The 25660-nt window shown below is 40.8% G+C and overlaps 1 protein-coding gene across 5 annotated transcripts in view; it reads left to right on the top strand.

Moving 5' to 3' along the window:
* Nr3c1 (nuclear receptor subfamily 3 group C member 1) overlaps window positions 1-25660 on the top strand; it is a 93983-nt gene that overhangs the window by 21867 nt on the left and 46456 nt on the right. The window lies entirely within an intron of this gene.

The raw sequence follows: 25660 nt of genomic DNA, 5'->3' as shown, positions 1-25660 counted from the left end.
TACAGAGAAACCTGACTTGAGATAGATAGATAGATAGATAGATAGATAGATAGATAGATAGATAGATAGATAGATAGATAGGGTGGATGGGAGTGGGGAGAAAGTGAAACCCATACAGAATAAAAAATGTAATGCTTATAAGGGTCCAGATATCTCAGAATCTGGACTCCGAAAGGGTGAGCTTTTAAAGCCTCGATCAAGACAAGTACCAGGTAAGTACTCTAAAAGGAATCTATGCTATACTGAGTCTCTTCTGGTGTTACCTTTCTCTGAGCACAGGCATAACAGATGACTTTTCTCTACCTTAGTCACTGTTTAATTACACAGTATTCTAAAGAAAGAAAGTTTGGGTGTTGTTTTTGGTTAATGACAAATAAAATGTTCCACTGTAGATGAGTGTTGTATAAAAAGCTGTTACTTGATTATTTTTATGAGAATTAAACCAGCTTGAGTAGATTTCAGTCTTTAATTTTTTAGGAAAAAATTCATTTAGTGCTTTAGAAGAACCATGTTCATCCATTAGTCAAGGGAAACATCAGCTGTCCAGATACTTGGGAACCAAGGATATTTCCCCCAAACAAGCAATACTAATTTCATATGAATGCATGTTTTTGTTTGTTGTTTTAATCCTACAGGAGACTGCTGAGGAAAGAGTCTTAGTTGGGAAGGATTGTTAATTGGAAAAAAGAAAATCCAATGGACAAGTAGGGGTCAGGACTCTAAAATGGAAGGTCATAAAGATAAAGTGCTGTGCTAGGTGCTGAGAAGTCAAAAAGAGAAATTATTTTCCCCATCTCAAAGGGCTTGCATCTCTCTAGGGGTAATGATGGGAGGTTATTAAATAATTAAAAAACAGACTTGGTGTCATAATGAGAAACTAGTATAAAAAATGGACAATATATATTTATATGGTCCTTCATTATGCAAATTAACATTTATATTTCTCCTGAGTCAGCTCTCATCTGAGACAGATGAGATGTTCCTAGATGTCCTAATTCTTGTACAATCTGCACTGATAAGTCATGACTCCCACACATAAACCTTGGTACCTTCTCTTGGTAGGAGGCCACTGCCCTCCATAAACCTTCTGTGTTTCGGTGACCAGTTTCAGTGATTTTGTTTTTCAAAGCAGGGTCTTAACACATACCCCTGGCTATCTTGGAACTAATTGTGTAGACCAGGATGGCCTTGAACTCACAGAAATCCCTCCTGAGTGCTGGGACTAAAGACATGCCTATCTCAGTGGCCAGTTTTTGTTTTTAAACAAGTTATTTCTGCCTTATCATTAGAAGGTAAAAGCTGAATACTAAGGGACATTTCTGCTTTAATGAATGACACAGTGTAAGAAAGCAAAGTCATCGTAATGAGGGAATTTTAGGCTAGAAATAATTGAGGCAAAAGAGCCTCCTATGTACCTGAGCAGAGCGTCCTCTTTTCCTCTGTGGAGCAACAGCCGGCTTGTGTTTTCTCCATCCCCGCTGTCATCTCCAGTCAGCTGCTCTGCCTTTTCTGCACCGTGATGTTCATAAGTCACAGGCAGTGGGCCACTTAAGGCTGTGAGGGGTAGTGCCACCACACCATTCCTGGTATTCCTGAAGGAAAATAGGTTTTCTTGTTGTTGTTATTTGTCTTGTTTATATGGTCTCTCCTGCCTTCCTCATTCCCATTCAAGAGTTGCAGATTTGCAGAGGTAAAACTCAGAAACGCCTCAGAAAATTTGAATGACACTTGGAACCATAACTCTAAAGGACAGTGAGGGTGCCAGTAAATTCTAGTGCCTAGGATATGGTTCTAAGATTTGCATTCATAACAAGAGAAGATTGCAAAACAATCCCTGTCCCCAGTTATTTAAGCATAAATACCAAATCAGCTGGGCTAATGGGTTCTTGCTCTTTATTGGCTTGCCTTTGTCTGGATAATCTATCTGCCACGAACCTGAGTCAACTGGGGCACATAAAGACAATAGGTATAATGGAATGCTACCTATACAAGAACGCATGGGGCTGCCTTATTGCTATTTTTACATGGTAATTTAAAAAATATGACTGTATCTATGCAATTAGATGGTCATCTTTCCATGTCAAAATAAATCTTTTTTCTCAAAAGTTAACCAGATATACATTAAAGGAATAGCGCTATTCCAGTGTTGCTGAGCATGTTGGTGCTTGTTTGTTATATAGCTTAGGCTGACCTCAATTCATGGTCTTCTTCCTCAGCTCTTCCCACATTCAGGGATCACGGGTATATGCCACTGAGTGTGTGTATGTGTGCATGTGCGCACACGCGCCCACACGTGCATGCGTGTATGTACATGTTTTTTTTGGGGGGTGTATATGCTCACAAGTTTACCTTTACTATTTCACATCTTTGTATAGTTTCAAATTTATAAAAGCTTTGAAATTGACTTACGTATCATCAGAAGCATTAATTATAAATTTATCTTGTTATTTTTTAAGTTAGACTATGTCACCTGATTAATTTGTATTAATTAGTTCTTGTTGTACACAGAATCTCCAAAACCTTCAACTTTTAATTAAGTGGGATAATTTGGAAACAGTTATCTTGATGGCAACCTGGAGTCTAGAAGCGTAGTGATTAAATCCAGGTGTTTGCCTTAACACTGACATCAGGTTGGTGAGCCCTGTGGTTTGTGACATTTCCTACTGAGTTATGAGATGGCTCCGTAGAAAACAGGTGACTACTGGAGGTTCAAGAGGCTTGGGAAAAGCGGTAGAAGATGCTACAAAATACGGCTTGAGAATCCAAGTCACAAGTATAAAATTCAACCGTTTCTTGATCTTTTTACTTGCATTGCTTCTTATCACTCGGTTTCACTCACTTGTCTGTAAAATTCTCTGGTCAACCTGAGGTTGAGGTAAATGAAGGTTTGGGAAAGTTTGAAAAGATAACAAATATCAGTAGTGACTATCCTGAGTACCATGAGTGAAATAACTGCTCAAGTTGGAGACAGTAGTTACTGAGCCCGATGAACTCTTAAAACTGTGTTCTGTTTTACCAGAGATACTAGTTTTTAGTGATACATATGGGGGAAAGTACCTATAAATTCTGTGTATTGTTTAAAGAATAATAAGCAACGCTTGAGGTACCTACTATCACTTAATCCATTAGCTATGATTAGGTGGCTTTAACTTTATGTTATGGAATCATGTTAAATATAATGTGTGTTTGGTGTTGCTTGATTGTGTGTTTGCTTGTTTTCAGATAGGATCTGGCACTGAAGCCCAGGCTGTCATAAAACTCATAGTGATTCCCCTGCCTCAGCTTCCCAAATGGTAAGATTACAGGCATGTGTTGTCCCTCTAGGTCACAACCTGGTGGTTTCGTTTGTTTTGTTGTAAACATTATGTTCCTAACACCCATTCATGTAAACTGATGTGTATTTGTACAGATTTTTTTTGGGGAGGGGGTGAGTATAGGACATGTCTCTGTTCTTAGTGGACACATGGCTCATTACTAGGGGTTTTGTTTGTTTTGGGTTTTGGTTTGTTATTTTGGACAGTGATGCTATGAAAATGTCTCCTGATAAATGTCTCTTGAGGTTTTATCCCCAAGGAAATTTTATCTAGAAATGGACTGCATAGGCTGGAATGTAAGCACACCAGTACTAGATACCCCAAAGCTCAGGTAGTTGTGTGTGCAGCTGAGCTGCCGTAGCAGTAGTGACCACTACTCTTTGTTCTCTCGTGGGGGTGTCAGAGGTGGAGAACACTAACATTTCCTTTCTCATGGTACTATTTAAACAGCAGTTTGAGTAGTTTACAAATCAAGGTGGGCCTTTCCCTCTCTCCCTTCTTTTCTTTAATCCCTTCATTCTATTTTAGTGAAGAAATTGAGATTAGATTTAGGATAAACATTGTTGCAAAGTTGTTGAAAAGTGCCTGCTTGGTGAGATGAACTTCGCTGGAAACTGCCCTTTGGTTGTAGGTAGGGAAGAAGAGAGCTGGATTCTGGAAGTCTTCTGTCTCAGTGGGGAAAAGCAATTATACTTAGAACAGAATGGAGCGAGCAGCTTTGGGATGGTCAGACAAAAACACTTGTCCATGAGTTTTAACTTCCCGTATTTCTGAGAAAGCTTAAGGGTTCATATTAGATAAGCTTAGCAGTGTCCAGATATGTGAAGACACAGGGGACCCTGCGAAGGATTTTAAATATGCAGTTTAGTCCTGGAGGAAAGTGAAAGAACAGGAGTGGCGAAAGAGATGAAGTCAGCAGGTTGTATAAGGCAAACAGAGTTTGCTTTGGCCACAGCAGCAAAGATCAACACAAAGGTGACAGTTGCGGGACCAGTCTGTAGCACACTCACATTTGGGATACCTCTCAGTGACAACTCTGAAAGGTGTCATTTACACTGGATCCTGGATAGAGGTGAGAGTGATGGAGCATGTGGCTCCTGTCTCCCCTCTCGCCTCTCTTCTGGTTTCAGGGTAACTTTTTTAAGTGGCCAGGTATGAGGAAGAAACATGGAGCGCTTGCTTTTGTCTGGGTGGCTTGTTTTGATTAGCCTTGTCCTCTCGTCCTATTAGGTCTTCTGCAAGTGATGTGACTGTGTTTTTCTTACACCTGATTAATACTCCACTCTGGAGATACACCCTCTTCCTTTATCCATTCCTCTGTTGGTGGGTACCTAGGCTGGTCCCACAGCTCTGCTCTTAAAGAACACTATACTACACAGAAGGATGCACGCATGTCTTCCATCTACGGGCTTGCTTTGCTCTGTCTGATACCCAGACAGAGCATGGTATGGTTTGACCATGTAACCATTACACCTTAGGGACACATGCGCATTGCTGTGCTAACTTACATTCTCACCATTAGTATAATGTCTTTTTCTCCGCGTATTTTTGGGTAAAAGTCATTCTCGTTGGGGTGAGATGGACTCTCAGCGTGGTTCTCATTTTAATTTTCCTGCTGGCTGAAGGTATTGAGCATTGTTTTGTGATGTTGGTGCCATTTGTACTGTGGAGAGGTGACGGTTGAGGTGACTGACAAACTTTTGACTGGATTACTTTGTTCTTTTGATAAGAAGTTTTTCTGAGATCTTCGTACAGTCTGCATAATTGATCCTTTGTCATGCAAATAGTTGGCGAGGGTTTTTCTCACGCTGTGAACTGTCTCTTCACTTAGTTGTCTCTTTCCTATCTTGTTAAGATACTTTTTGGAGTTTTATATTCTGACTTTTCAATTCTTTTGTTTCCTGTGCTGTCGGAGTCCTATTCAGGAATTGCCTCTCTTGAAGGCTTGAGGAGCTCTCCCTCTGTGTCTTCACAGTTCTCGGTCTTACACTGGGGTCTTTCATCTATTTTGAGTTGATTCTTTATATTAGGCAAGCAAAGGAGTATAGTTTAATATGGCTATCCAGTCTCCCCAGCGCCTCTTGTTAGAATGACTTTTCTTCAAAGTTTGCTCTTAACGCTTTGCTAAGAACCCTTGGCTGGGGCATCTTGGATTTATTTCTGGGCCCTCTGTTCTATTCCGTGGGTCTGTTCTTGTTCCTGTGTCAGCACTGTACTGTTTTTTGCTACCATGCCCTGTGTAATTTATTTTGAAATCAGAAATGTGATGTTTGTATCATTCCATTTATTGATTAATGATTAATACTGCTTCGGCAGATCTGTGTGGTGGCACACACCTGTAATCCCAACACCCAGAAGGACAGGGTCAGAAGATCACTAAACTCTGAGCTCAGCTCAGTCTACAGAATGAGCTCCAGGCCGAGCAGAGCCAAGAACTGAGGTAACTTGAAACAACTGAGCAAACAGAGATGGCCTTGGCTAGTTGAGGGCTTTTTGTGTTTCCATCTGAGTTTTAAGGTTGGTTCTTTAGGTTCTGGAAAGAATTAACGAAGGTTTTGTTCAATCTGTAGGTCACTTTTGGAAGTGTGGTCATTTTAAATATTCCCAAATCTAGGGACATATTTAGAGGCCTTTCTATTTCAAGTGCTTTTCAGTGTCTTCCTTCAGTGTTGTTTTTTTTTTTTTTTTGGTTTTTATTATTTTAGCTTTTTTATTGTAAAAGTTTTTACCTCCTTAGTTAGGTTCAGTCCTAATTTTATTTACTCTCATTTTCTCCAACCTCTTCCTCTCTCCTTTCCCTTTTCTTTTTTTTTTTTCTTTTTTTCCCTCTTCCTGTCAGTAACCCCCATTCTCCCAGCTATTTCAAGTTTCTTCCTCAGTGAATTCATTATCGGTGTATAGAAAAAGTACTGAGGTTTTTTTCTTGTTACTTTGCTGAACTTGTATATTAGCTGCAAGTCTCTTGGTGGAGTTTCTGGAGTCTTCCATGTATGGAAGTGTGTCATCTATAAGCAGGACAGATTAGCTTTCTTCTTTCTTCTGGAGATCCATCTTTTTCTAGCCTAATAGTCTGGCTAAAAGTCAAGGACTACAGTCAATGAAAGCAATGGGATGAGCACCTTGCCTCATTCCTGATTTCAGAGGAAATGTCTGCTGTATTTTCCCGTTCAGTAAGATGTCGGCTATAGGTTGGTCATACATAGTCTTTATGATTTATGATCTAGCTATGTCAGATTTATCTATGTTTTTAAGATTTTATCAAAAGTCTTTTCTGTGTCTGTTGGATGATCATATAAACTGTATTCTTGATTGTATTTGTGTTGTGTATTGTGTTTGTGTGTGTTAAACAGTCTTTGCATTCCTAGAATGAAATCAGATTGATCATGGTATTTGTTCTTTTTAATGTGCTATTGAATACGCTCTGTAAGTATTTTATTGAGGGTTCCCTAGGAGGGTCAGCAGGAGTACAGGTGTACAGGGTTTGTGTTCTGCCTTGTCAGCTGGTTGCGGAGTGACATGAGCTGCATAGGATGAGCTTTGGAAACGGTTAGTCTCATTTATGGAGCACAAACATTTGGTTCTTTATAGAAGTCTGGTAAGTTTTAGCAGAAGATTCATGGAGGCTTGACCTTTACTTTCTTGGGGGTTTTGCTGCTATTCTGATCTCATTTATTATTGTTTTGTTTATAATTTTTAATCTTGGTGCTATTTGGTTATGTCATATGTGTCTAAAGATTGATAATTTCTCTAAGATTTTTCAATCTATTGGCATGTAATTTTCTAACATTTTCTAATAACACTGGATTTCAGTGGTATTTATTTTTTTCATTTTTGGCTCTATATTTTTTAAGTGTCTTTTAGTGAATTTGGCTTAAGGATTACCAGGGGTTGTCTTTATGTTTTTCCTCAGAGATCTAAACATTTTTTTCTAGATTCATATTCTTTTCAAGAGTGTGTGTGTGTGTGTGTGTGTGTGTGCACATGCGTGTGTGGATATGTGCGCTTAAGTGCAGGGCATCAAATTCCCCTGGAGATGGAGTTACAGGCGGTTCTGAGCTGTCCAACGTGGGTGCAGACGTCAAACTCAGGTCCCCTGCGAGAACAGTATGCATCCTCAATTACTGAACTGAACTGTCTCCAGCGCCAGCACTCTGTCTGTTTAATCCATGCTTTGTGCTGTCCTCTCAGATTCCAGCTCATGTATTGATTAACTCAGCTTGTAATTTTTTCTTGCCTTTTTATTGATTTTAAACTGTCCGTCTTTTGTGAGACTCTTTGATTTATTATTAAATTATCTGTCGTGTCTATAGTGTGTGGCACTCATTTCCTCTTGGCGCTGTTTTTATTGTGTCCCATGTGATATTCCGGAATGTCACGTTTGATTCTAGTACTCATTTTTTTTCTCGTTTCTCCAGTGCCCCGATGTTTGTCCAGAAGTGTACTGCAGTCTCCTGTGTTTGTGTATCTGCTCTTCACCTCCGTTATTTGAGACAGGTGTCTCTGCAGAGCTGCATCAGCTCACTGTTTGGTCTAGCCGGCTGCCAGTGAATTCCCTCCTCTTCCCCAGAGGCGCGTGGTTACAGCCTGTGTGCCTCCATGCCTCCTTCTCCACTCGTGATTTTTACCGATGGGGTCATATACCCAGCTCTTTCCTGGTGCTCTTCATGTGAAGCAGTTATTTTCATCTTTCATTTCGGTTTAAAGGATTCTCTTTAGTATTTGATGGAGGGCAGATCTGTAAATGATAAACCTTTGTAAGTACCTGAATTAGAATATTCTAACCCCCTTCACTTTTAAAGTGTGCCATTGCTGAGTGTAGCGGTCTCTGACATTTAATTCTTTCCATACTTTGCATATTTCACCCAGCTGTCTTCTCTGAGGCGCTGCTGCTCAGAACTTGGGTATGATGAATTGTCTCCTCTTGCCTTCGGGATTCTCTGTTTATAGACTTGGTAGTTTTATTATGATGTGCCTAAGTGTGGGTCTTTTAAAATCTAGCATATTTGGAGTTTGTTGGGTGTTTGAATGTGTTCCATTATATGTGGGGTTGTTTTGTTGTTTTTTTTTCAGATAGCTGGGCTTCCCTCCCACTGTGACACTTGCTGTCTCTTACTTATAAGTAGTGATGGCCCACAAACCTCCAAGCCTTGTGCAGAGCTTTCCCTTAGTTCTTTTCACCCCAGTTCCTCTGGCTGCATCGTCCCAGGCGATCTTCCTGTGGGTTCACTGATCATCCTTCTGCCTGTTGGCTGCTTCTGTTGGTCCTCTCTAGTGGACTTGCTTGTAGTTTTAGCGCTTCCCTGCTTTAACATGTCTGTTTTGGTTCTATTTCATCTTTTACATCTCTGTATCAATATTTTGAGTGTAAAAGATGCCAGTTTTATATTTCAGTTCACTAGACAGTGTTTTTTTTATATCAGTCTATCTTTGAAATACTGCAGTAATAAGCTTCTGAGGCAGTATTTCTCCGTTGATTTTTTTTTCTTGTGCATAGGTTGGACTGGTTTTATATCTTGTATTTTTATTGTTTTATATCTTTTATTTTTGTTGCTGAAAATGAGTTATTTTAATATAGACTGATCCCTAAATACTAATCTAAACCCAAAATCTAAATACTTTTGAGTGCTAACATGATAGTTTCAGACTTTGAAGTATTTCAGATTTCATATCTTTGTTTTAGAGATTTTAAGCCAGCATGCTTCTTCACCCATGACATCCAGATAAGAGGGCCTTTGCTTGTAGTACAGCCATACAGTTGCGCCCCCGCTCGCTGCCCAGCACTGGCTGCTGATATGCGGTACAGACATTGTTTGCGCCTATTCTCAGGTCATCTGTAAAGCTTATATTCACTTGTGCCATAAATATCCCGCCATCTTTTCCTTTCATGTAGGGGCCACCTCAGGGTTGTATACAGATTTCATTAAGTACCTAGAGCACAAATAGCATCCAGTCTGCCAACGGGTCCTGTTGTTACAGTGACACTTCCTGCCTTGTCCCCCAAGTCAACAGTCTTGCCTTAGCTTTACCTGCAGTCGATACGGATCTGTAGCTCAGGGCCTGTCCGGGTCTTTGGCATAAACACAGCCCTCCTCATGAAGGTAGCTTCTAGACATCTAGGAACATGCCAGTCCTTTTCAGAGCCTCTGTGGTGTCTCCAGCTCTTCTTCACAAGGGTTTTAGTAGTTTATTGTTTGTTTCAGGTGTCACTGTCACCGCAGGGTGCACACAATAAGGCCTTCTCCTAGATGTCTTCAATAGCCCTCCTGTCCGAGTGTAGTACTTTACATCAAGCCGGTTCCATGGTAAGCAAAACAAAGGCAGTCCTTTGGAGGGGATCTTTCATAGAGCTTCCAGATCGATCAGAACAGATAATCACAGTTCTTTGTGACTGGGGCCTATTCTACTGCCCTCCCATGCCAGTAAAATACAGGAGATTTTCATAGCTACTGCCTGAGTCAGGATGTGGGACCACAATGTCTTTTTATTCTTAGGGAGAATCAGGATCCAGTGGGATGATTAAGCAGGTTGGGGTACCTGCCCCCACGCCTATCAGTGACCCGGGTTCCATTTCCAGATCTTGAGTGGAAGTGATGGAAAGATCATATTCGATAGAGTTTTCTTCTGACACCTTTCCTGTTAGCCAGTGTAAAGCTGGAAGGTTCCCTTTAATTCTGATAAACTTTTTTTTAACAGTGAAACATTTTAACAGACTGTGTTTCTACCCTGCCTTGTGCAACTTAAACTTGCAAGCCTTTCCTCACCAAACTGCACATTGAATTTTTTTTTTGCTTGCTCCCACTGTGGATTTGGAAAAGAGCAATGAGCAGTAACCATGCCATGGCCTGAATGCTATGCTGTTTTAAAATCTTTGTCAGACAAATTAGTCCATTGTCTTTTAATGCTGCCTCACTCTGGTGCTCAAGATACTTGTGGGATATAGCTAGATTCTTTTCTAGAATGTAACATGAATGATCCTTAGCCCATGTACCCAGACTAAAGGACTTCTGCTGTCCTCTACTCTGGGCATCCTGCTCTTCTAAAGCCCCACAAGAATGGCCCATTAAGCTGTTTACAGAATCCCAGGGCCTGTCTGGACTGCAGCTCCAAACGCCTCCACATTCATCTCCCAAGCCACTGTCCTTGCGATCAGCGTTAGCACAGCAGCCCCGCATCTTGGTACTAGTTTTCTCTCTTAATTATTTTTCTAGTTATTCTGACCAAATGCCTGACAAAGGCAACTTAAAGCTGGCAGGTAATGTATAGTGGTCAGAGCATAGGATGGCTGGCCCCTGCATCCCGAGTGAGGGAGAGATGAAGAAAGCTCATGCGCAGGCAGTCTCTTCTTCATTTGGGAACCTCCCCATGGGAAGCTACCACTGATGTTCAGGTGGGCCATCCCTCCTCAGTTAGATTCTGGAATACCTTCCCACACGAGCCTCAGAAGTAGGCTCTGAGGTGAATTTCCAGTCAGATTGGCACAAAGAAGGTTAACAACCATCCCAATGCCCTTTCTAATTTATTCTTTCACAGAACATCTGGAAGCTTCTTATCGTAGCTGATAATATACCATGATGGAACCAGTTTAAAAACAAGTGCTGTCTTTCTGTGTGGTGTATTTGAGCAATTACTTGTATTTTCCAGACTGCTTTGAAAGGAAGTACAGTGAAAGTCTTGAGAAAACTACCTAATGTCCAGAACTCTCTCAATAGAAAGATAGAGAGATAGCTATAGATAGATAGATGGATAGATGGATAGAGATAGAGAGATGGAGATGGATATTAATTTACCCTTGTGCTAGTTTTTTACCAGACCCTGAAATGCCCCCCCATTCTAGTAATCTCTTTCTGGACTCCCCACTCTCCCCCCACCTGATCACTCTTGTTCCTACCCTCAGTCTCCCCACAAAATCTCTTCTATTTCCCCTTCCCAGGGAAATCTGGGTGGGTTGGTTGGTTGGTTGGCTTTTTAAAGAAAGGAAGATTTAAAATTTAAAGTATTAAAACTAATGAGAAGATGGTTTCTTTCCAGGCACAGTAACACAATTTACCTTTAGCTATTCAGGAGGCTGAACTAAGAGGATCGCCAGTTTGGGGGTTATAGCACTGCCTCAACAACATAGTAAAAGTCTGTCAATTTTGTTTTAAAAAGCAAGAATTCCAGCCAGGCAGTGGTGGCACACACCTTTGATCCTAGCACTCGAGAGGCAGAGGCAGGGGGATCTCTGTGAGTTCGAGACCAGCCTGGCCTACAAGAGCTAGTTGCGGGACAGGCTCCAAAAGCTACAGAGAAACCCTGTCTCGAAAAACAAAACAAAAAAGCAAGATTCCATGTTTTCAATGAAATGCTTGTTTATTAATAAAGAGTGGAAATCTGTGAAATGTAGACATGTATCACTGGAGATTATGTCTAAACAAACTATAAATAGGGATGCTGTGAATTTGTATTGTATTTAAGACTTGACATGGAGCATTCCTCAGGCCAATCACAAATGATTGTAAGAATGCACTGTATTTAGAAATAGAGAATTTCTTTAGGATTAAGTCATGATTCTTCATTTTCTAGAAAATAAGTTGTAGAAAGCTTCCAGGAATTTTATCTTTTATTCCCTTTTCTTTTGCAACTCTTTTAAATTGTGAAGGAGTCGGCTTATGCTGGCACGCAGACTGCAGATTTAACTCAAGGAAGCAGATTCCTGAGCTGCTGCCTGTGCTGTCTTCATTCGGGGATATTTCCTCCTACAATCAAAGAAGAAAAGGTCTTCACTTAGGAAAATAGATCTAAACCACTTCTGAGTTAAAAATATAATACACTGTTCACTGCCAAGCAAAGTGTTCATCCAGAATTGCCTTACAACTTGGTCATTTTACATCATCCTTGCTTCTTGTGTAGGATGTGTTGCTTTAGACTGCATGCTTTTGCCTTGTTCCTGTATTCTCTAGAGTTCAGGTCCACTACAGCAGTGGCTGTCAGCCTGTGGTGGGGACAAATGACCACAGGCCTTGTGTTTCTGAATCACTTGCAGTCACTGCTAACTACTTGTTAGTGGCTTGAAGAGCCCCTAAGGAGATACCAGAGAGACTAGAAACATGCATAGATGGATTGTTCTGCTTTCGGTAGATATTCAAGGTTCTTCTGACATCTAGGTAATTAGATACCTCTTTATTTTCTTATTAAAAGTGTTTCTCGTTGCCAACAAAAATTTTAGTTTAGGCTTAATTTTAGTGAAGTGTCCAACAAAGGAAGCTAAAAGCCTGAGACTTAAGTCTGGCCTTGTGGCTATGGCCTTTTATTTCAGGTACTTATAGGAAGCAAGAAGCAGGGAGCTTGAACATTCCAAGCCTGTCTGGGCTGTAGAGGAAATTGAGGGACAGCCTGGGCTATTTAGCTGCTTTCTCTTTAAAATATTTAAAAAAGGGTTGAGGGCTTAACCAGTAATAGAAGTCTTGCTTAGCATGAATAAGGTCCTTAGTTTAATACTGAGAGCAAAAACAGAAGCCAGAGATTGCCTTGAGTTTATTCAAAATAAATTTTATTGTATGTACTTCAGGCTTATAAGACAAGGTGAAGATATACTCATAGAAAATAGAATGACTACTATCTGCAATCTTACATAGCATTGTATGTCATGTTAAACAATATCTAATAAAATCAAATCTTCATGAATTTAGACTTCATATTGAACATGGAATCTTAACTTTCCCTTCTACCACCACCTTTCCATGCTCTTCCTCCGTGTACATATTTGAGACCTCCTCTTTTCCATCAGGAGATCCTGCAAAGCTTTACTTTCTGCATCGTCATGTACAGTTTAGCATGTCTTCGCCGTCCGCCCAGAGTATAACCATCCACAGCATCATTTTTGTGTGGCTGAACAGTCGTCTGGGGGTGTGGCAGGTTTCCTTTATCCATGCATCAGTTTGATGGGCACTCAGGCTGCTCTCACATCTTATCTGAGCAATGCTGCCGTGAACGTGGGAGTGCAGACATCTTCACAAGAGGCTAATCCCGTCACCCGGAAGTTATTGCTGGATCTCATAGACGTTCCACCCGTGACTTGTTAGGAATGTCCATACTGTTTTCCATTGGCTCTGCCAGTCGGCACCCTGGCCGGCAGTATATAGCAGGCATCCGTAGGGTGTAAGGTAATATCTCTTAGTCTGTCTGTTTTCCTTTTCTCTCTCCTCTCTGTTCCCCACTTGAAACTAGCTCACACTTGCTAGCTCAGGGTGGTTTTAAACTCACAGCAGTCTTCCTGCTTCTCAGAAGAATTATAATGTCCTTTGGGGAGTGGGGATGTAGTCTTTGCTCATCATTAAAACTGGGTTATTTGTTCTGCTGGTGAATAGTCTTTTTTTTTTTCCTTTTTGAGATTATAATTACATTTTCCCTTCCCTTCTTTCCAAACCCCTACCCAGACCATATGGCACTGGACCACCAGTTGGTGCGCTTTCCCCCAGGAAGACCCCCCTACTGTGCCAGCTTTCCTTGGTTGCATATACTTCTTTGTGCAGGGTTGAGGCCTCATGGCTCTTCTCCATCCTCTTCGGCATGTCCATTGGTGCAGTGTTTGCTGAGCTCATGTTTGTGCAGTCCTGTTGGTGAATCTTCATGGCTGTAGCTTCTGACACAACTAGAGGACACTCTCATAGCAAACTCTGCGATCCTTTGGCTCTTGCAGTCCTTCAGCCCCCTCCTCCCATGTTCACTGAGCCTGAGGAGCAGATGTATGGACCAGACTCCACAGGGCTGCATTTTGATTGGTTGTGGTTTTCTGAAGTGGTCTATGTCTGTTGCAGAGAGAGTGACTTTGAGGAGGGATGAAGACTACATTTACCTGTGGGTATACGGAGAGATACCTATATTGTTAGGGATTATGCTGGTTTAGACTTTATAAATGTTATCACATCATCATATATGTTGTTTGCAAATATTTTGTACTAGTCTGTGGGCTGCTTTTTTATTTTGTTGAGATTTCCCCCTTCATTATGAATAATATAATAAAGTTAAATTTATATACTTTTATTCTTTTAAGATTTATTTTTTTATTATGTATTTGTTGAAATAAGAAGTGGTGGGGCTGCGTCCCCAACACCCCGGCCGCTTGGCTAGCTCATGCCCGAAATAACAACACACAAACTATATTCATTTAAGAACTGCTTGGCCCATGAACTCTAGCCCTTACAGGCTAATTCTTGCACCTGGACTAGCCCATTTCTAATAATGTGTGTAAGCACCCCAAGGTGCGCTTACCGAGAAGATTCTAGCCTCTGTCCATCCTGGGAGAGTTGAGCATGGCGTCTCTGCTCCAGCAGAGCTGTCGGGTCTCTCCGGGAGCAGAGTAGAGTCTGACCTCACTTCCTCTTCCGCCCAGAATTCTATCCTGTTTCCCCCTCCCATCTATGTTCTAAGCTATGAGGCCAAGCAGTTGGTTTATTACTTAACCAATGAAATCAACAGATTGATATATGACACTCCCACATCATGTATTCATTGTTCTGTCAGTTGGGAATTGAACTCAGGACCCCTGGAAGAGCAGCCAGTGTTCATAACCTCTGAGCCATCTCTCCTGCTCCATGCTTTGCTTTTGTAGCATGAACATTTGATGGCGTAGTCGAACAGTAACTGCAGAGACCAGTGCCAAGAACTTTTACCTCTCTATCTGATCATAGGGGTTTTTGGTCGTATTTTAAGTTGACTTTTGTGTATCAGGTACGGACACAGTGAAAACTCCACTGGGGGTGGCATGTGGAAATCATTTATATTTTCTTGATGCTGTTGTCAAAAGTTCATTTCCTTCTAGGGTCTCCATCCTATTGTGAGTCTCCTCTTGTTTTTATCTCAGTGCCTTATTGCACCGTTTTGCAGTGCAGCATTTAGTCGGGAAGCTCAGGTTCTTAGTTGATGAAGGTATGCTCCCCTGCCCCCATACCAATCTTGGGATTATTTTCTTTTTCTATGACTACCACAATTTGGAATTTTGATGGATTTCCCTAATCCTTTATTGCTTTCACCCCACTCATGAACACGTCCAATCTTTGCATTATGTTTTTGATTTCTTTCCTTGGTGTCTTATGGTTTCCAGTGTACATCTCTTTAACTTCATTGGTTAAATTTATTCCTACTTATTTTTTTCTTTGCAGCTGTAAATAGCCTTTCATTTTGTTTTCTATGGGACTGTTACTTTGGTTTTGAAAAGGTGCAGACTTTGTGTGCTAGTTTTAGGACTTGCCTTATGTAGTGCTGTCGGCCTCACGTGTGACATCGATGGTGTCCATCCTCTTCTGACCTGTCTACTAATGGACCCATCAGCAGTCTCGCTAGATAAGACTGATGGGGAGAATCTCTGGTAGAGAAAATTCTACATAGTAAATCTTCTAAAATGTCTATTAACTATGTCAGTAAGGGCTGGGGAAATGACTCAGTGGTCAAGAGCACGGGATGTTCTTCCAGAAGACTCAGGTTCAATTTCCAGCACCCACAGGGGAGCTCACAACTCTGTGTGATTCTGGTCCACCGGACCTGATGCCCTCTTTTGGACTTTGTGGGCACCGAGCACTCACGTGGTACTTACAGAGAAACATGCAAGCAGCACATCCATACACAGAAATTTTTTAAAAGTTTTTAAAAGTCATAAAGAAGTTTGAGAGGATTAATAAAAAGAAAGGGCAAACTTTAATTGAGTAAACAAATTTCCTGTACCACAGTGGTGAATGGGAATGGCGGTGCTGTAAGCAAGGTGGGTCTTAAGAGATACAGACCCAGATCCACAGAAAGGTGTGCAGCTGTTGGCAGATGGCAGCACCTTCCGTTCGGCTTGGTCAGCTGTTGGATTAACACCTCATCTGCTGGTTTCTGCCGTCCATGTGTCTTGGGGGCTTTAGTCGGCCATTAACTAAGGTTTCAGAGTCCGTTTTGATTCTGGAAGTCTTAACTGTCAGCAGAAAGTGGGGATCTGGAGAAGTTGAGAGGGGTCTAAGAATGCCTTCTGGTAGCTATGCTACTTAGAAGAGGGGGTTGCATTATAAGGGAACTGTGAAAGTATATATTTTTCAGTGAAGACAACTAGGATATTAGCACAGCATTTTTGTGTTTTGTTGAGTGTTAGAATGCTATTTTAGAGGTGGTATTCTGCAGAACTAAAAGAGGAAAAGTGTGGGCGGTGATAAGGAGAATCGGAGCATGGCATTCCCCATTTGTAGTTTAAGAGATGGGGTGAAGTTGCCTTTCAATAATTCAGTTCCAAGCCTGAGGATTATAAAATTCTTCTAAAATTGTTTAGAATTTTTCTTATTGAATAAAACACTTATCTTTCAGTTTTATCCAGTTTTAGCTTTTCATGCTATGATACTCAATTTTGTATATAAAGTATATATTCTTTCAACTACCAACATGATTTTTATTGCATAAAATTGAAAAGTAGAAAATAGAAATGTGTCTAAGAAGTGGAATTACTGCTATAATTATTGTATTTACTAAGTCAAATTTCAATTTCCTTTGTGCAAATTTGAGTGTCGACAAACCACTTTTTTGTAGCAAATATACTAATAATACATTATAGATAGAAAACATTCAACTGATTTAATGAATAATTGATGCGTCTTTAGGCCTTCACCCCTGCTGAGGTAGTAGTATATTTAATTTTATTATTTAATGTGTTTGGATAATTTGCCTGCAAGTGTGTGTGTATACCACTTGCATGCCTGGTACCTGGGGAGACCAGAAGAGGACATTGGATCCTATTGAACCAGAGTTATACACAGCTGTGAGCTGCTGTAGGGCACTGGGGATCAAACCCAAGTCCTCTGGAAGAGCATCCAGTGCTCTTAACCACTGAGCATCTCTATAGTCCTGCCATGGAAGTATTTTACAATCTTGTTTGTAAATTATAGTATTTTCATGGTCATGAATGTTGTACCTATTCAGTTACTAACTATTGAAGCACTAGGTAGAATTTTATTTATTTACCTACTAATCAATGTTTTATTTAAATTGTATATCGTAGTGACAATTCAGAAATAGCCTATGCAGTATGTATTACTGATAGCTCCCAGCAGTTTAGGTGTATATTCTTTGTTTTTAGGCTCCTAAAAGGAATGGGCTAGGGATGTGGTTCAGGGCCAAAGTGCAGGCATGTACACCTCTGGAGTCCATCCGTGGGGGTGGGGCAGAAAGCGGTAAGAGAAGGAGAAAAAGGATGAGAAAGGAGTGGGGAGATTGGGGAAAAGAAGGAAGGAAGAAAAGGTAATCTAAATATGATAATTAGCTATAAGGATTTTCAGAAAACAAATGTTTAGAAAATAGCTTACTATAATTTAGCAATAAGTAAACCATATTAACATGTGATCTCTTTTTGAAAGAAACAAATCATGAGGAAAAAGAACTCAAAAAGTAAAACCAGAACAAGATACACTGTGACCAGCGTACTCCAGGAGCTGGAACCACCAAATTATGGGGGCTAATTAGCAAAAGATGTGCTCGAAGAGCAGCGCCGCGTAGACCCTGGGCAGCCTTGTGGTGCCGGTAAAGCGGTTTGTGCTGCCGTGTGGACTCGGTTACTAAAGCTAACTGCTTACGTACAGCAACAGACATCGTGGAATGATTCCTTTAGTACAGCAAGAGGTGTATAGGTTTCTAAAAATCTGCTTTAAAATAAGGACGCTCGAGACGCCAGATACTGCACGGCAGACCTGGCTGCCCTGCACTGTAGCTGTGCGTGCTTCAGAGCTTTCGGGAGCTACCCTTTTCCTACAGAACATGTTCATCCTCTTTTCCCTGCATATGTGTGGCTTAAAATGTAGTTTTTATTCCTAATGTCCTTTGGGTAAAATTTGTTCACATTTATTGATTTGATTCTAGGATTAAGTTGATAACTATGAAATACCTGAGACATTAGCTCCTGCCTGTCAGTCATCTGAACATTCGCTAAATACTGAGACAAGTTATATTTTAAAGTTTACCATGGCTACTGATGCTAAATATAGTATGTAACCTTGAGAATACAAACTTGGGATTTACTATAATGGAGAAAGAGTTTTTATTACCTGTTTTTCTCTGACTTAAACTGGACAATGGGGGATGAAAGAGCCTCTCCACGGTCTTAACACCAATCACCGTAGCTTCTAGGCGTCGACCCAAGTCACTCAGCTGTTTTCTGATGTATTTCTTTTGTGATCATCAGAGCTTGCCTTCCTATTTTCCACATATTCTGCCCTTCTCTTTCTTACTGTTGTGTTATGTAAGAACTAGTAATAGCAATTTCAATCAAATTAACTAAAATTAAAATCTATTTTAAGATCTGTGTTGTGATCTTTAAAAATTATAGTTAAAATTTACTTAAAATGTAGAAAAAATACCCATTCCACTAAGGAGCTTATTTTAAGATTGTTCACTGAGGATCACTTTAAAATGCCGAGTTAAAAAGGTGGATTCCAAGGCTTTGGAGTTTTCAGATAATACCTATAAAGTTTAATAAAGTTCTTAAGCCTTCCACCTCTGTTGGTCTATTTTGGAGAGCATTCCAACTGCGCCTGTAAGCATTCTTTCTCTGCGCTGATTGGTAGACAGCGAGTAAACAGCCTACTGTAAACGGGCCCGATGCCAGCTGGCTCCAGGCAGCATCAAGCTTGTGACTTACAGTCAGGGTTAGGAAAATGCTTTTTAACTTGTTCATTTCCGTTTCTTTAAACACGGAGGGAAGGCACACTTGCACTAATATACTAAGGAACTTACAAGATCTTGTAGTGCTTCCAAAGTAGTCAGAAATGTCTTAGAAGTTAGTAAATTCACTGGAACCCAACCCCTCAAACATTGAAAATGAGAAGGTTTCTTTAAAAGGCAGTTTTGGTATTTTATAAGGAATTTCTGAAATCTGCTTAACCTCCTTGTTGAATGTACTTACACTCAAATTTGGAGCTTCTTTGGCCGGTTTTTACTATCAATTTATTGTCTACCGGTATTTGAGGGAGAAGATATGATATTTAGGAACTGAGGATTTTTCCATCTTTTTGTAATAAAGTAAACAGATATCTTGGGAAAAAAAAAAGGAAAATACTTGATGTTTGTCATCAGAGACACATCCCACCTAACACTTAGTTCGGAGCTGGTGAACCACTGAGCTGCCTACACTAGCTGAATGTCACTCCCGCGTAAAAAGCGGAAGCCGGGATTCTGGGTAGTTTTTTTTTGTTGTTGTTGTTTGTTTGAAAAACTAGTCAAAAGATAATGATAATCCTGAATATTCTACAACTTACTTTGCAACTCAGGAAACACTATACTTAGAGAATTTCATGGAACCAAATTATTGACTCAAAATTTTCTGAAGATTGCTTTGGATTTATTTACAGGAACAAGAAGTAAGGTCATGCATAATTGTTTACTTGTAAAATAGAGACTGGAATTTTTCCACATTGAAACTTACAAATGCATAAAATCTGAAATCTAAGAAAAGCACTTGTTTTTCACAATAAGATTTTTAACATGCTATAATATAATAAATTTACATTGTAGCTCTTTTACTTTTAAATGCTTTGTTCCATGCAGTGACACTCTAGCAGACCAGGTTAGACCATCAGAGCCAATTAAAGCACTGTGAGTTGTACTTGTCAGTGAACCCACAATCATACAGTCTCTAGATATACACAAAGGACGCTGGGTTTAGATGGTCATTTTATCTGCTGTACAGGCTGATTTTGTGTGTCAACTTGGCACAAGCTAGAGTCATCAGAGGAAGGAGCCTCAGCTGAGGAAATGCCTCCTTGAGATCCAGCTATAAGGCATTTTATCATTTAGTGATCACTGGGGGACGGGGCAGGGCCCTACCCACTGTACGTGGTGCCATCCCTGGGCTTCGGTTTCTGGGCTTCTTTAAGAAGGTGGGCTGAGCAAACCGAGGGAAGCAAGCCAGTAAGCAGGTCCTCTCCCTGGCCTCTGCATCAGCTCATGCCTCCTGGATTCTGCCCTGTTTGAGTTTTTGTCCTGACTTTCTTCAGTAATGAACAGCAATGCTGAGGTGTAAGCCAAATAAACCCTTTCCTCCCCAGCTTGCCTGGTGTTTCATTGCAACAGAAACCCTAACTAAGACATCTGCTCAGTGTTAAAATATGAAAATAAATTTTAGCGGATATAGTATATTTTAGGGAGCTTTTAATTTTTGTTCTCTGTATCTCCTTTGCAAGCTTTCTTGAGTTGTAGCATTCCCATTCCCCTCGGTGGGGAAATTCACGACATGTAGGTCAAAATTTGATTAGCTATTGTCATTGCTTATGCTAATACCTTATTAAAATCAGCATAATGAGCATAGGTAATGATGTAAATGGTTCTAAAAAAGTAGTTGTTAGACCTCCAAATTTGTCCAAATGAGTTGGCAGTGTAAGACATAAATCAAGGTGCTGAGCTTGATTGGACTTAACTAGGTAATTCTGACAGAGACATCAAATAGAAATTAGTTTGGTCGTCTGCCCTCAGTACTTAGCATATGAAGCACATGTTCTGTCACCTCTAAGTGACACTAAGACAATGGTGAGGACAAAGTGGATCTCATGGCTCGTCACCAACTCAGGATTCCTCACCAGACACAGGACTTCCCAAAGCAGAGACTGGGAGATTGCCTCCCAGAGAGCCCTCAAAATTGTTGCATGAATAATAAAAACCCAGAGACAGATTTTGGGGTTCAACCTGAAGATCAGAGAAGCAAAGCAGCCAAGCCACTAGAGAGCGCTTATCTTTATGAAATCTTCAGACTGAAGGAGGGCAAGTTCCTGTCTCCTCCCGCCTTACAGTCCTCTCTAGTGCTGGGATTAAAGGCATGCACCACCACCGCCCCAGCCTCTATGGCTAACTAGTGTGCCTACTGGGATTAAAGGTGTGTGCCACCACTGCCTGGCCTGTATGGCTGACTAGTGTGGCTGTTTTGTGGTCTGGTCTTCAGGCAATACTAAAGTACAAATGAAATCTCACTACACAGAATGTTCTGAGACGGACGAGTAAGCGCTATGATAACAGTGGTCTGCACTGTTTATTTTGTGGCTTAAAGAACATCTTGCTAAAATCAAGGAAACACTAGATTCCTAAAATATGAATGAAAGGAACTTCTCTAATTGAGAACATAATATATTCTAATTAAGAAAGAACAAATCTTTTGGCATTCCTTTATAAACCAACAAAATACATCTGGGATAGCTCATTGTTGCTGTTTGATGAAATTCTGGGTTCACTGATAAAATCTCAAAGTCCCAGTTCTGGCACGGAGATACATTGTTTCCTCATAGTTGTTACACGTGCAGAATCATCTTCTGGTGACTGATCCTAGGAGTCCTCTGCAGACACCTGTCATAGTGTAATGAGTACCAAGCACAGAGAGGAAGTGTAGACGGGGAGCAGCTTTGCCAAGTGCAGTCCATCACCACTGCACTGTACGGGGTTTATGTAACACACGTGATTATGTAAAATACTGGATAGCAATAGCAAATAGTAACAAAGTTAAAGACATGGGATATGGTATGTGATTATATAACATATCATTTGCCAATGACATCATCCTTATCACCTCTAAGATTTGTTAGATGCTTCTGGTCTGTCTGGAGTTAAATTGTCTTATGTGTGACAGTTCTCCAGCTGGGAAGTCATGGCACCAGCTCGTTCAGTGTCGTGTGTTAGGCCGCTCGCTTCCAATGGGGAAGCACCACACATGTACCTTTCTTCTATTTCCTGTCTTTCTACTCAGCTGGGAATAGAGAGCCAGTGGTAACAGGATGGAAATGTTTCTGTAACAGATTAATATTAGGAAATCCATCATTAAATTCTTGAACATCCCCCTTTATTAGACGTGTGTTTCAACAATAAATATATTTCCCGACAAGTTTTCTGTTAGATGATGTTTATCCAGTCTGTCAGACTTATTAGAGACCCAGACCCATACCTTAAGAAGAAAAGCATTCTCATCTGCATAACTGTAATTTACATTTTGACTCTTTAAATGTGGTTAATTTTTTAAAGGTTGAATTTTAAGGCAGATTTTTGAATCATAGCAATATGGACTTGAAGATTGAGACTAGTAATGGTATCATATTTGGATTTTACCAATATTGTGAGACCTTATGAACCACATAAGATCGTCCTAACAGCGCTGATGGCAGTGAAGACTGCTAAGGTGATAGCAGCCGTGATCTGATCATATCTGTGTGTGGATGGTAAGGGTACAGTGCAGAACCCACTGAAGATGAGAGGGTTGCTGCACACTCCATCAAGGCAGCAGTGAACCATGATGCTTCTGAGCCAGACTGCTCTGCTCCATGCTCTACCTTAGAAGTACTACTCTGGCAGCTGGGGATGGCGCTCGTGTGTGTATGTGTGTGCGTACGTATACACACACACACATACATACAGCAAGGTAACTGTAAGAGTGACTGCCAAAGATCCGATAACTCATGAGAGCATGAGCTGGAGTGGCAGCAAAGGAAGTGGAGAGTGGTTTTTGGAAGGCCTTGGGAGGCAGTTGGTTAATCTTGGAGACATCTGGTTTCTGTCTCTGCTCATTGGCATTGGCTTTTCTGAGCTACCAATCATCTTCTTGTCACTAAGTTCAGTGGACACTGTCCGGTGACATACTATGCAATAGCTCCGTGCTATACATCAATGACCTGTTTATAAAGATTTCTTCCTAAGACTTTTGTGGTACACATCTCTGGTTCTCTGCCTCCTTCAACCTCTATGACCTCTTTCCTCTCACTAGTGTTCTCATATTTTATTTCTCCGTATTCAAACATTTATAATGTGTCTGCCTGCAAACGAAGGACTTACTCTACTATGTATTTTATTTATTAAGATCCTAACTTACTCATAGCCAGGTAGTGTTTTGTGGTGATTCCTGATGGTAATGCAACCAAGTCTGCATCAGGAGTTGGCAGCTGTAGTCCCAAATCCACCTGGCCCTTCAATCACCATGAACTAAGGATGATTTTTTTTAAAGGATTATAAAATTCAAGTGGGGAATGGCAATGGCTCCAAAATCTTTCACTGTGAAGTCCTTTGCTGACAGATGTGGATTGATTGAGATCTATACAGTCTTTTAAGTAGGTGTTTAACATTGTATCTTACTAGCTTTGTAGGTAATTTTCATTATCCATGATAATTAAATTCTAGACGTGGTACTAAGTACACAAGAAAGACATAGTAGCCCGAAAACAGGAAGGTAGTGTGTCTCTTTTCTGTGTTTGGAATGTGCTCTTGAGTGAAGTCAGATTTTCAACACTGCTTATCTGCATGGAACCTGGATGACAGTGCATTTTGGGTGTTACAAATAAATGTTAGCAGAGAGGCCAACTTGCAAGTGTGATATCAAGTTATAATTAAAATAGCGGTCATTATATAGTGTCTAAAAGTAGGATTGCCACAGTTTATGAACTGTATATGTTTGTGTGTATATATGTGTTATTTTTTTAGACAAGGTCTCAATTAGCTCAGACTAACTTCAAACTCACTATGTAGGTAAGATTGAACTTGAAATCCTTACGCTCATGCCTGTACCTCCTGAGTGCTGGGACTGTACAAACTCGTCAACGCCTGGCTTTAACATTATCCTGCTTTTTATTAATTGATTGTTGTAGTTTATACTTTTGGTGGGCATTTTCAAAGCTTTTATTAGAAGTCACATTCAATTCTTATAATTAGAGCACCAAGAATGTGCTAGCACACGAGTTAGCTGATAATCTGGCAGCCAGGTTACCTCTGTTGCACACATGTAATCCCAGGATTTAAGAGGCTGAACAGAGACACTTTGAGAGTTCAAGGCCTACTTGGGCTAGTGAGAAACTATCTCAAAAACACCATTAAAGGAAAAAGTTGCTAACTGGAATGGTTAAGAATTCCCTTTGACAGCCCAGATTTGAGGTGAACAGTAAAGAACCACATGTTGAATACCTGTCATGTTGCCCAAGGTAGGATATAAGGTTTCAGACACATAGTCACCAGTAGGCAAGAGTTTAAAACACCTCACCTTGGTATCTGCTTAAAGGAAGGCTCTTCTAGAAAGGCGGACAGGACAGACGGTGGAGCTGTAGTACAAAGCTGTACTGAGGGACTTTATTCTCTACCAAACAAAATTTAGGGGGAAAAAAAAAAAACAGTTAGCACTATCAAATATACACTGGTACCTACCTGAACTCTTTTACTGTCTTTTCACAGTAACTATTTGTAGGCCTTGAGGTTAGTTTAGCGTAAGCTTCTAGATGGGAAGTAATTCAAGAGAACAGCTTTTTCAAGCTGGAGTTTCCTGAGTACCAAAAGATGTACAGCCAACAACTATGTTGGTTATTATTTGTTTGTATAATAAGATGAATGTCTCAAAGAGTCTCTGTGTATCATCTAATAGATACTAGAAATGGCACTTAGTATATGGCATTTAGAAGTAAAGAACACTCGCCATTCACCACTGTGATACTCAAAGTGATCATCAGTCGGGCTTCCAACTTTGGACACTGGTTTAAGGTGTGAGTCTGCAGGGGCAATGTTTTGTGTTTTTAAAACAGAAGAGGGGATGTGGAATTGCCTCTAGTTTCAGTTCTTTTAAATCTTGAAGGTGAGACTGTAGAGGGGATCTTCTGCTAGGGCGCCCCTGCAGAGTGCTTTGCTTGCCTCTTATTTCACACCCAGGTACCAGTTTCCCATCCCTCCTCTCCTCCCAGCCCGTCTCTCCCCGCCCCCATCGACTCCGCCTCATTTTCTGCTTAGGAAAGGACAGATCTTCCATGAATATCAACAAAACATGGTATATCAGGTTGCAGTAAGACTAAACACCTTGCTTCGTATTAAGACTGGGCAAGGCAACCCGGTATGGGGAGTAGAGTCCCAAATTCCAGCAAAAGAGTTGGAGACAGTCCCTGTTCCTGCTGTTAGGAGTTCCACAATAGGACTAAGCTACACTAGTGTAACATAAATGCAGGCTCCCTGGTTGTCAGTTCAGTCTCTCTGAACCACATGAGCCCAGGTTAGTTGATTCTGTGCATTTTGGTGTCCTTAACCCCGCAGGCTCCTACAATCCTTTCTCCCCCACTTATGTAGGATTCCTCAATCTCTGCCTTTGACATTTTTTTTTCTTCCACCCTAGGTCTCTGGGTCATCCTGCCAGATCCTGGTGCTTGAGACAGTGTCAAGGGCAGGTTTATTCTCCTGGCATGGGTTTTGAGGCTAGACTGATCATTGATTGGCCACTATCTCAACTTCTGGACCCTTTACCCCAGCACATCCCATAGGCATGACAGACTGTAGGTCAAAGGTTATGTGGCTGGGTTGGTTTCCCACTTCTACTTGAAGTTTTGTCTGGTTATAGGGAATAGCCAGTTGAGGCTGTA

This window comes from Alexandromys fortis, unplaced genomic scaffold (genome assembly GCF_014885135.2).
Source record: "Alexandromys fortis isolate MF-2015 unplaced genomic scaffold, M_Fortis_MF-2015_v1.1 scaffold_17, whole genome shotgun sequence".
In the NCBI taxonomy this organism is placed as follows: Eukaryota; Metazoa; Chordata; class Mammalia; order Rodentia; family Cricetidae; genus Alexandromys; species Alexandromys fortis.
Note: the sequence above shows the minus strand (reverse complement) of the source record. Positions and strands in the feature narration are given on the sequence as shown.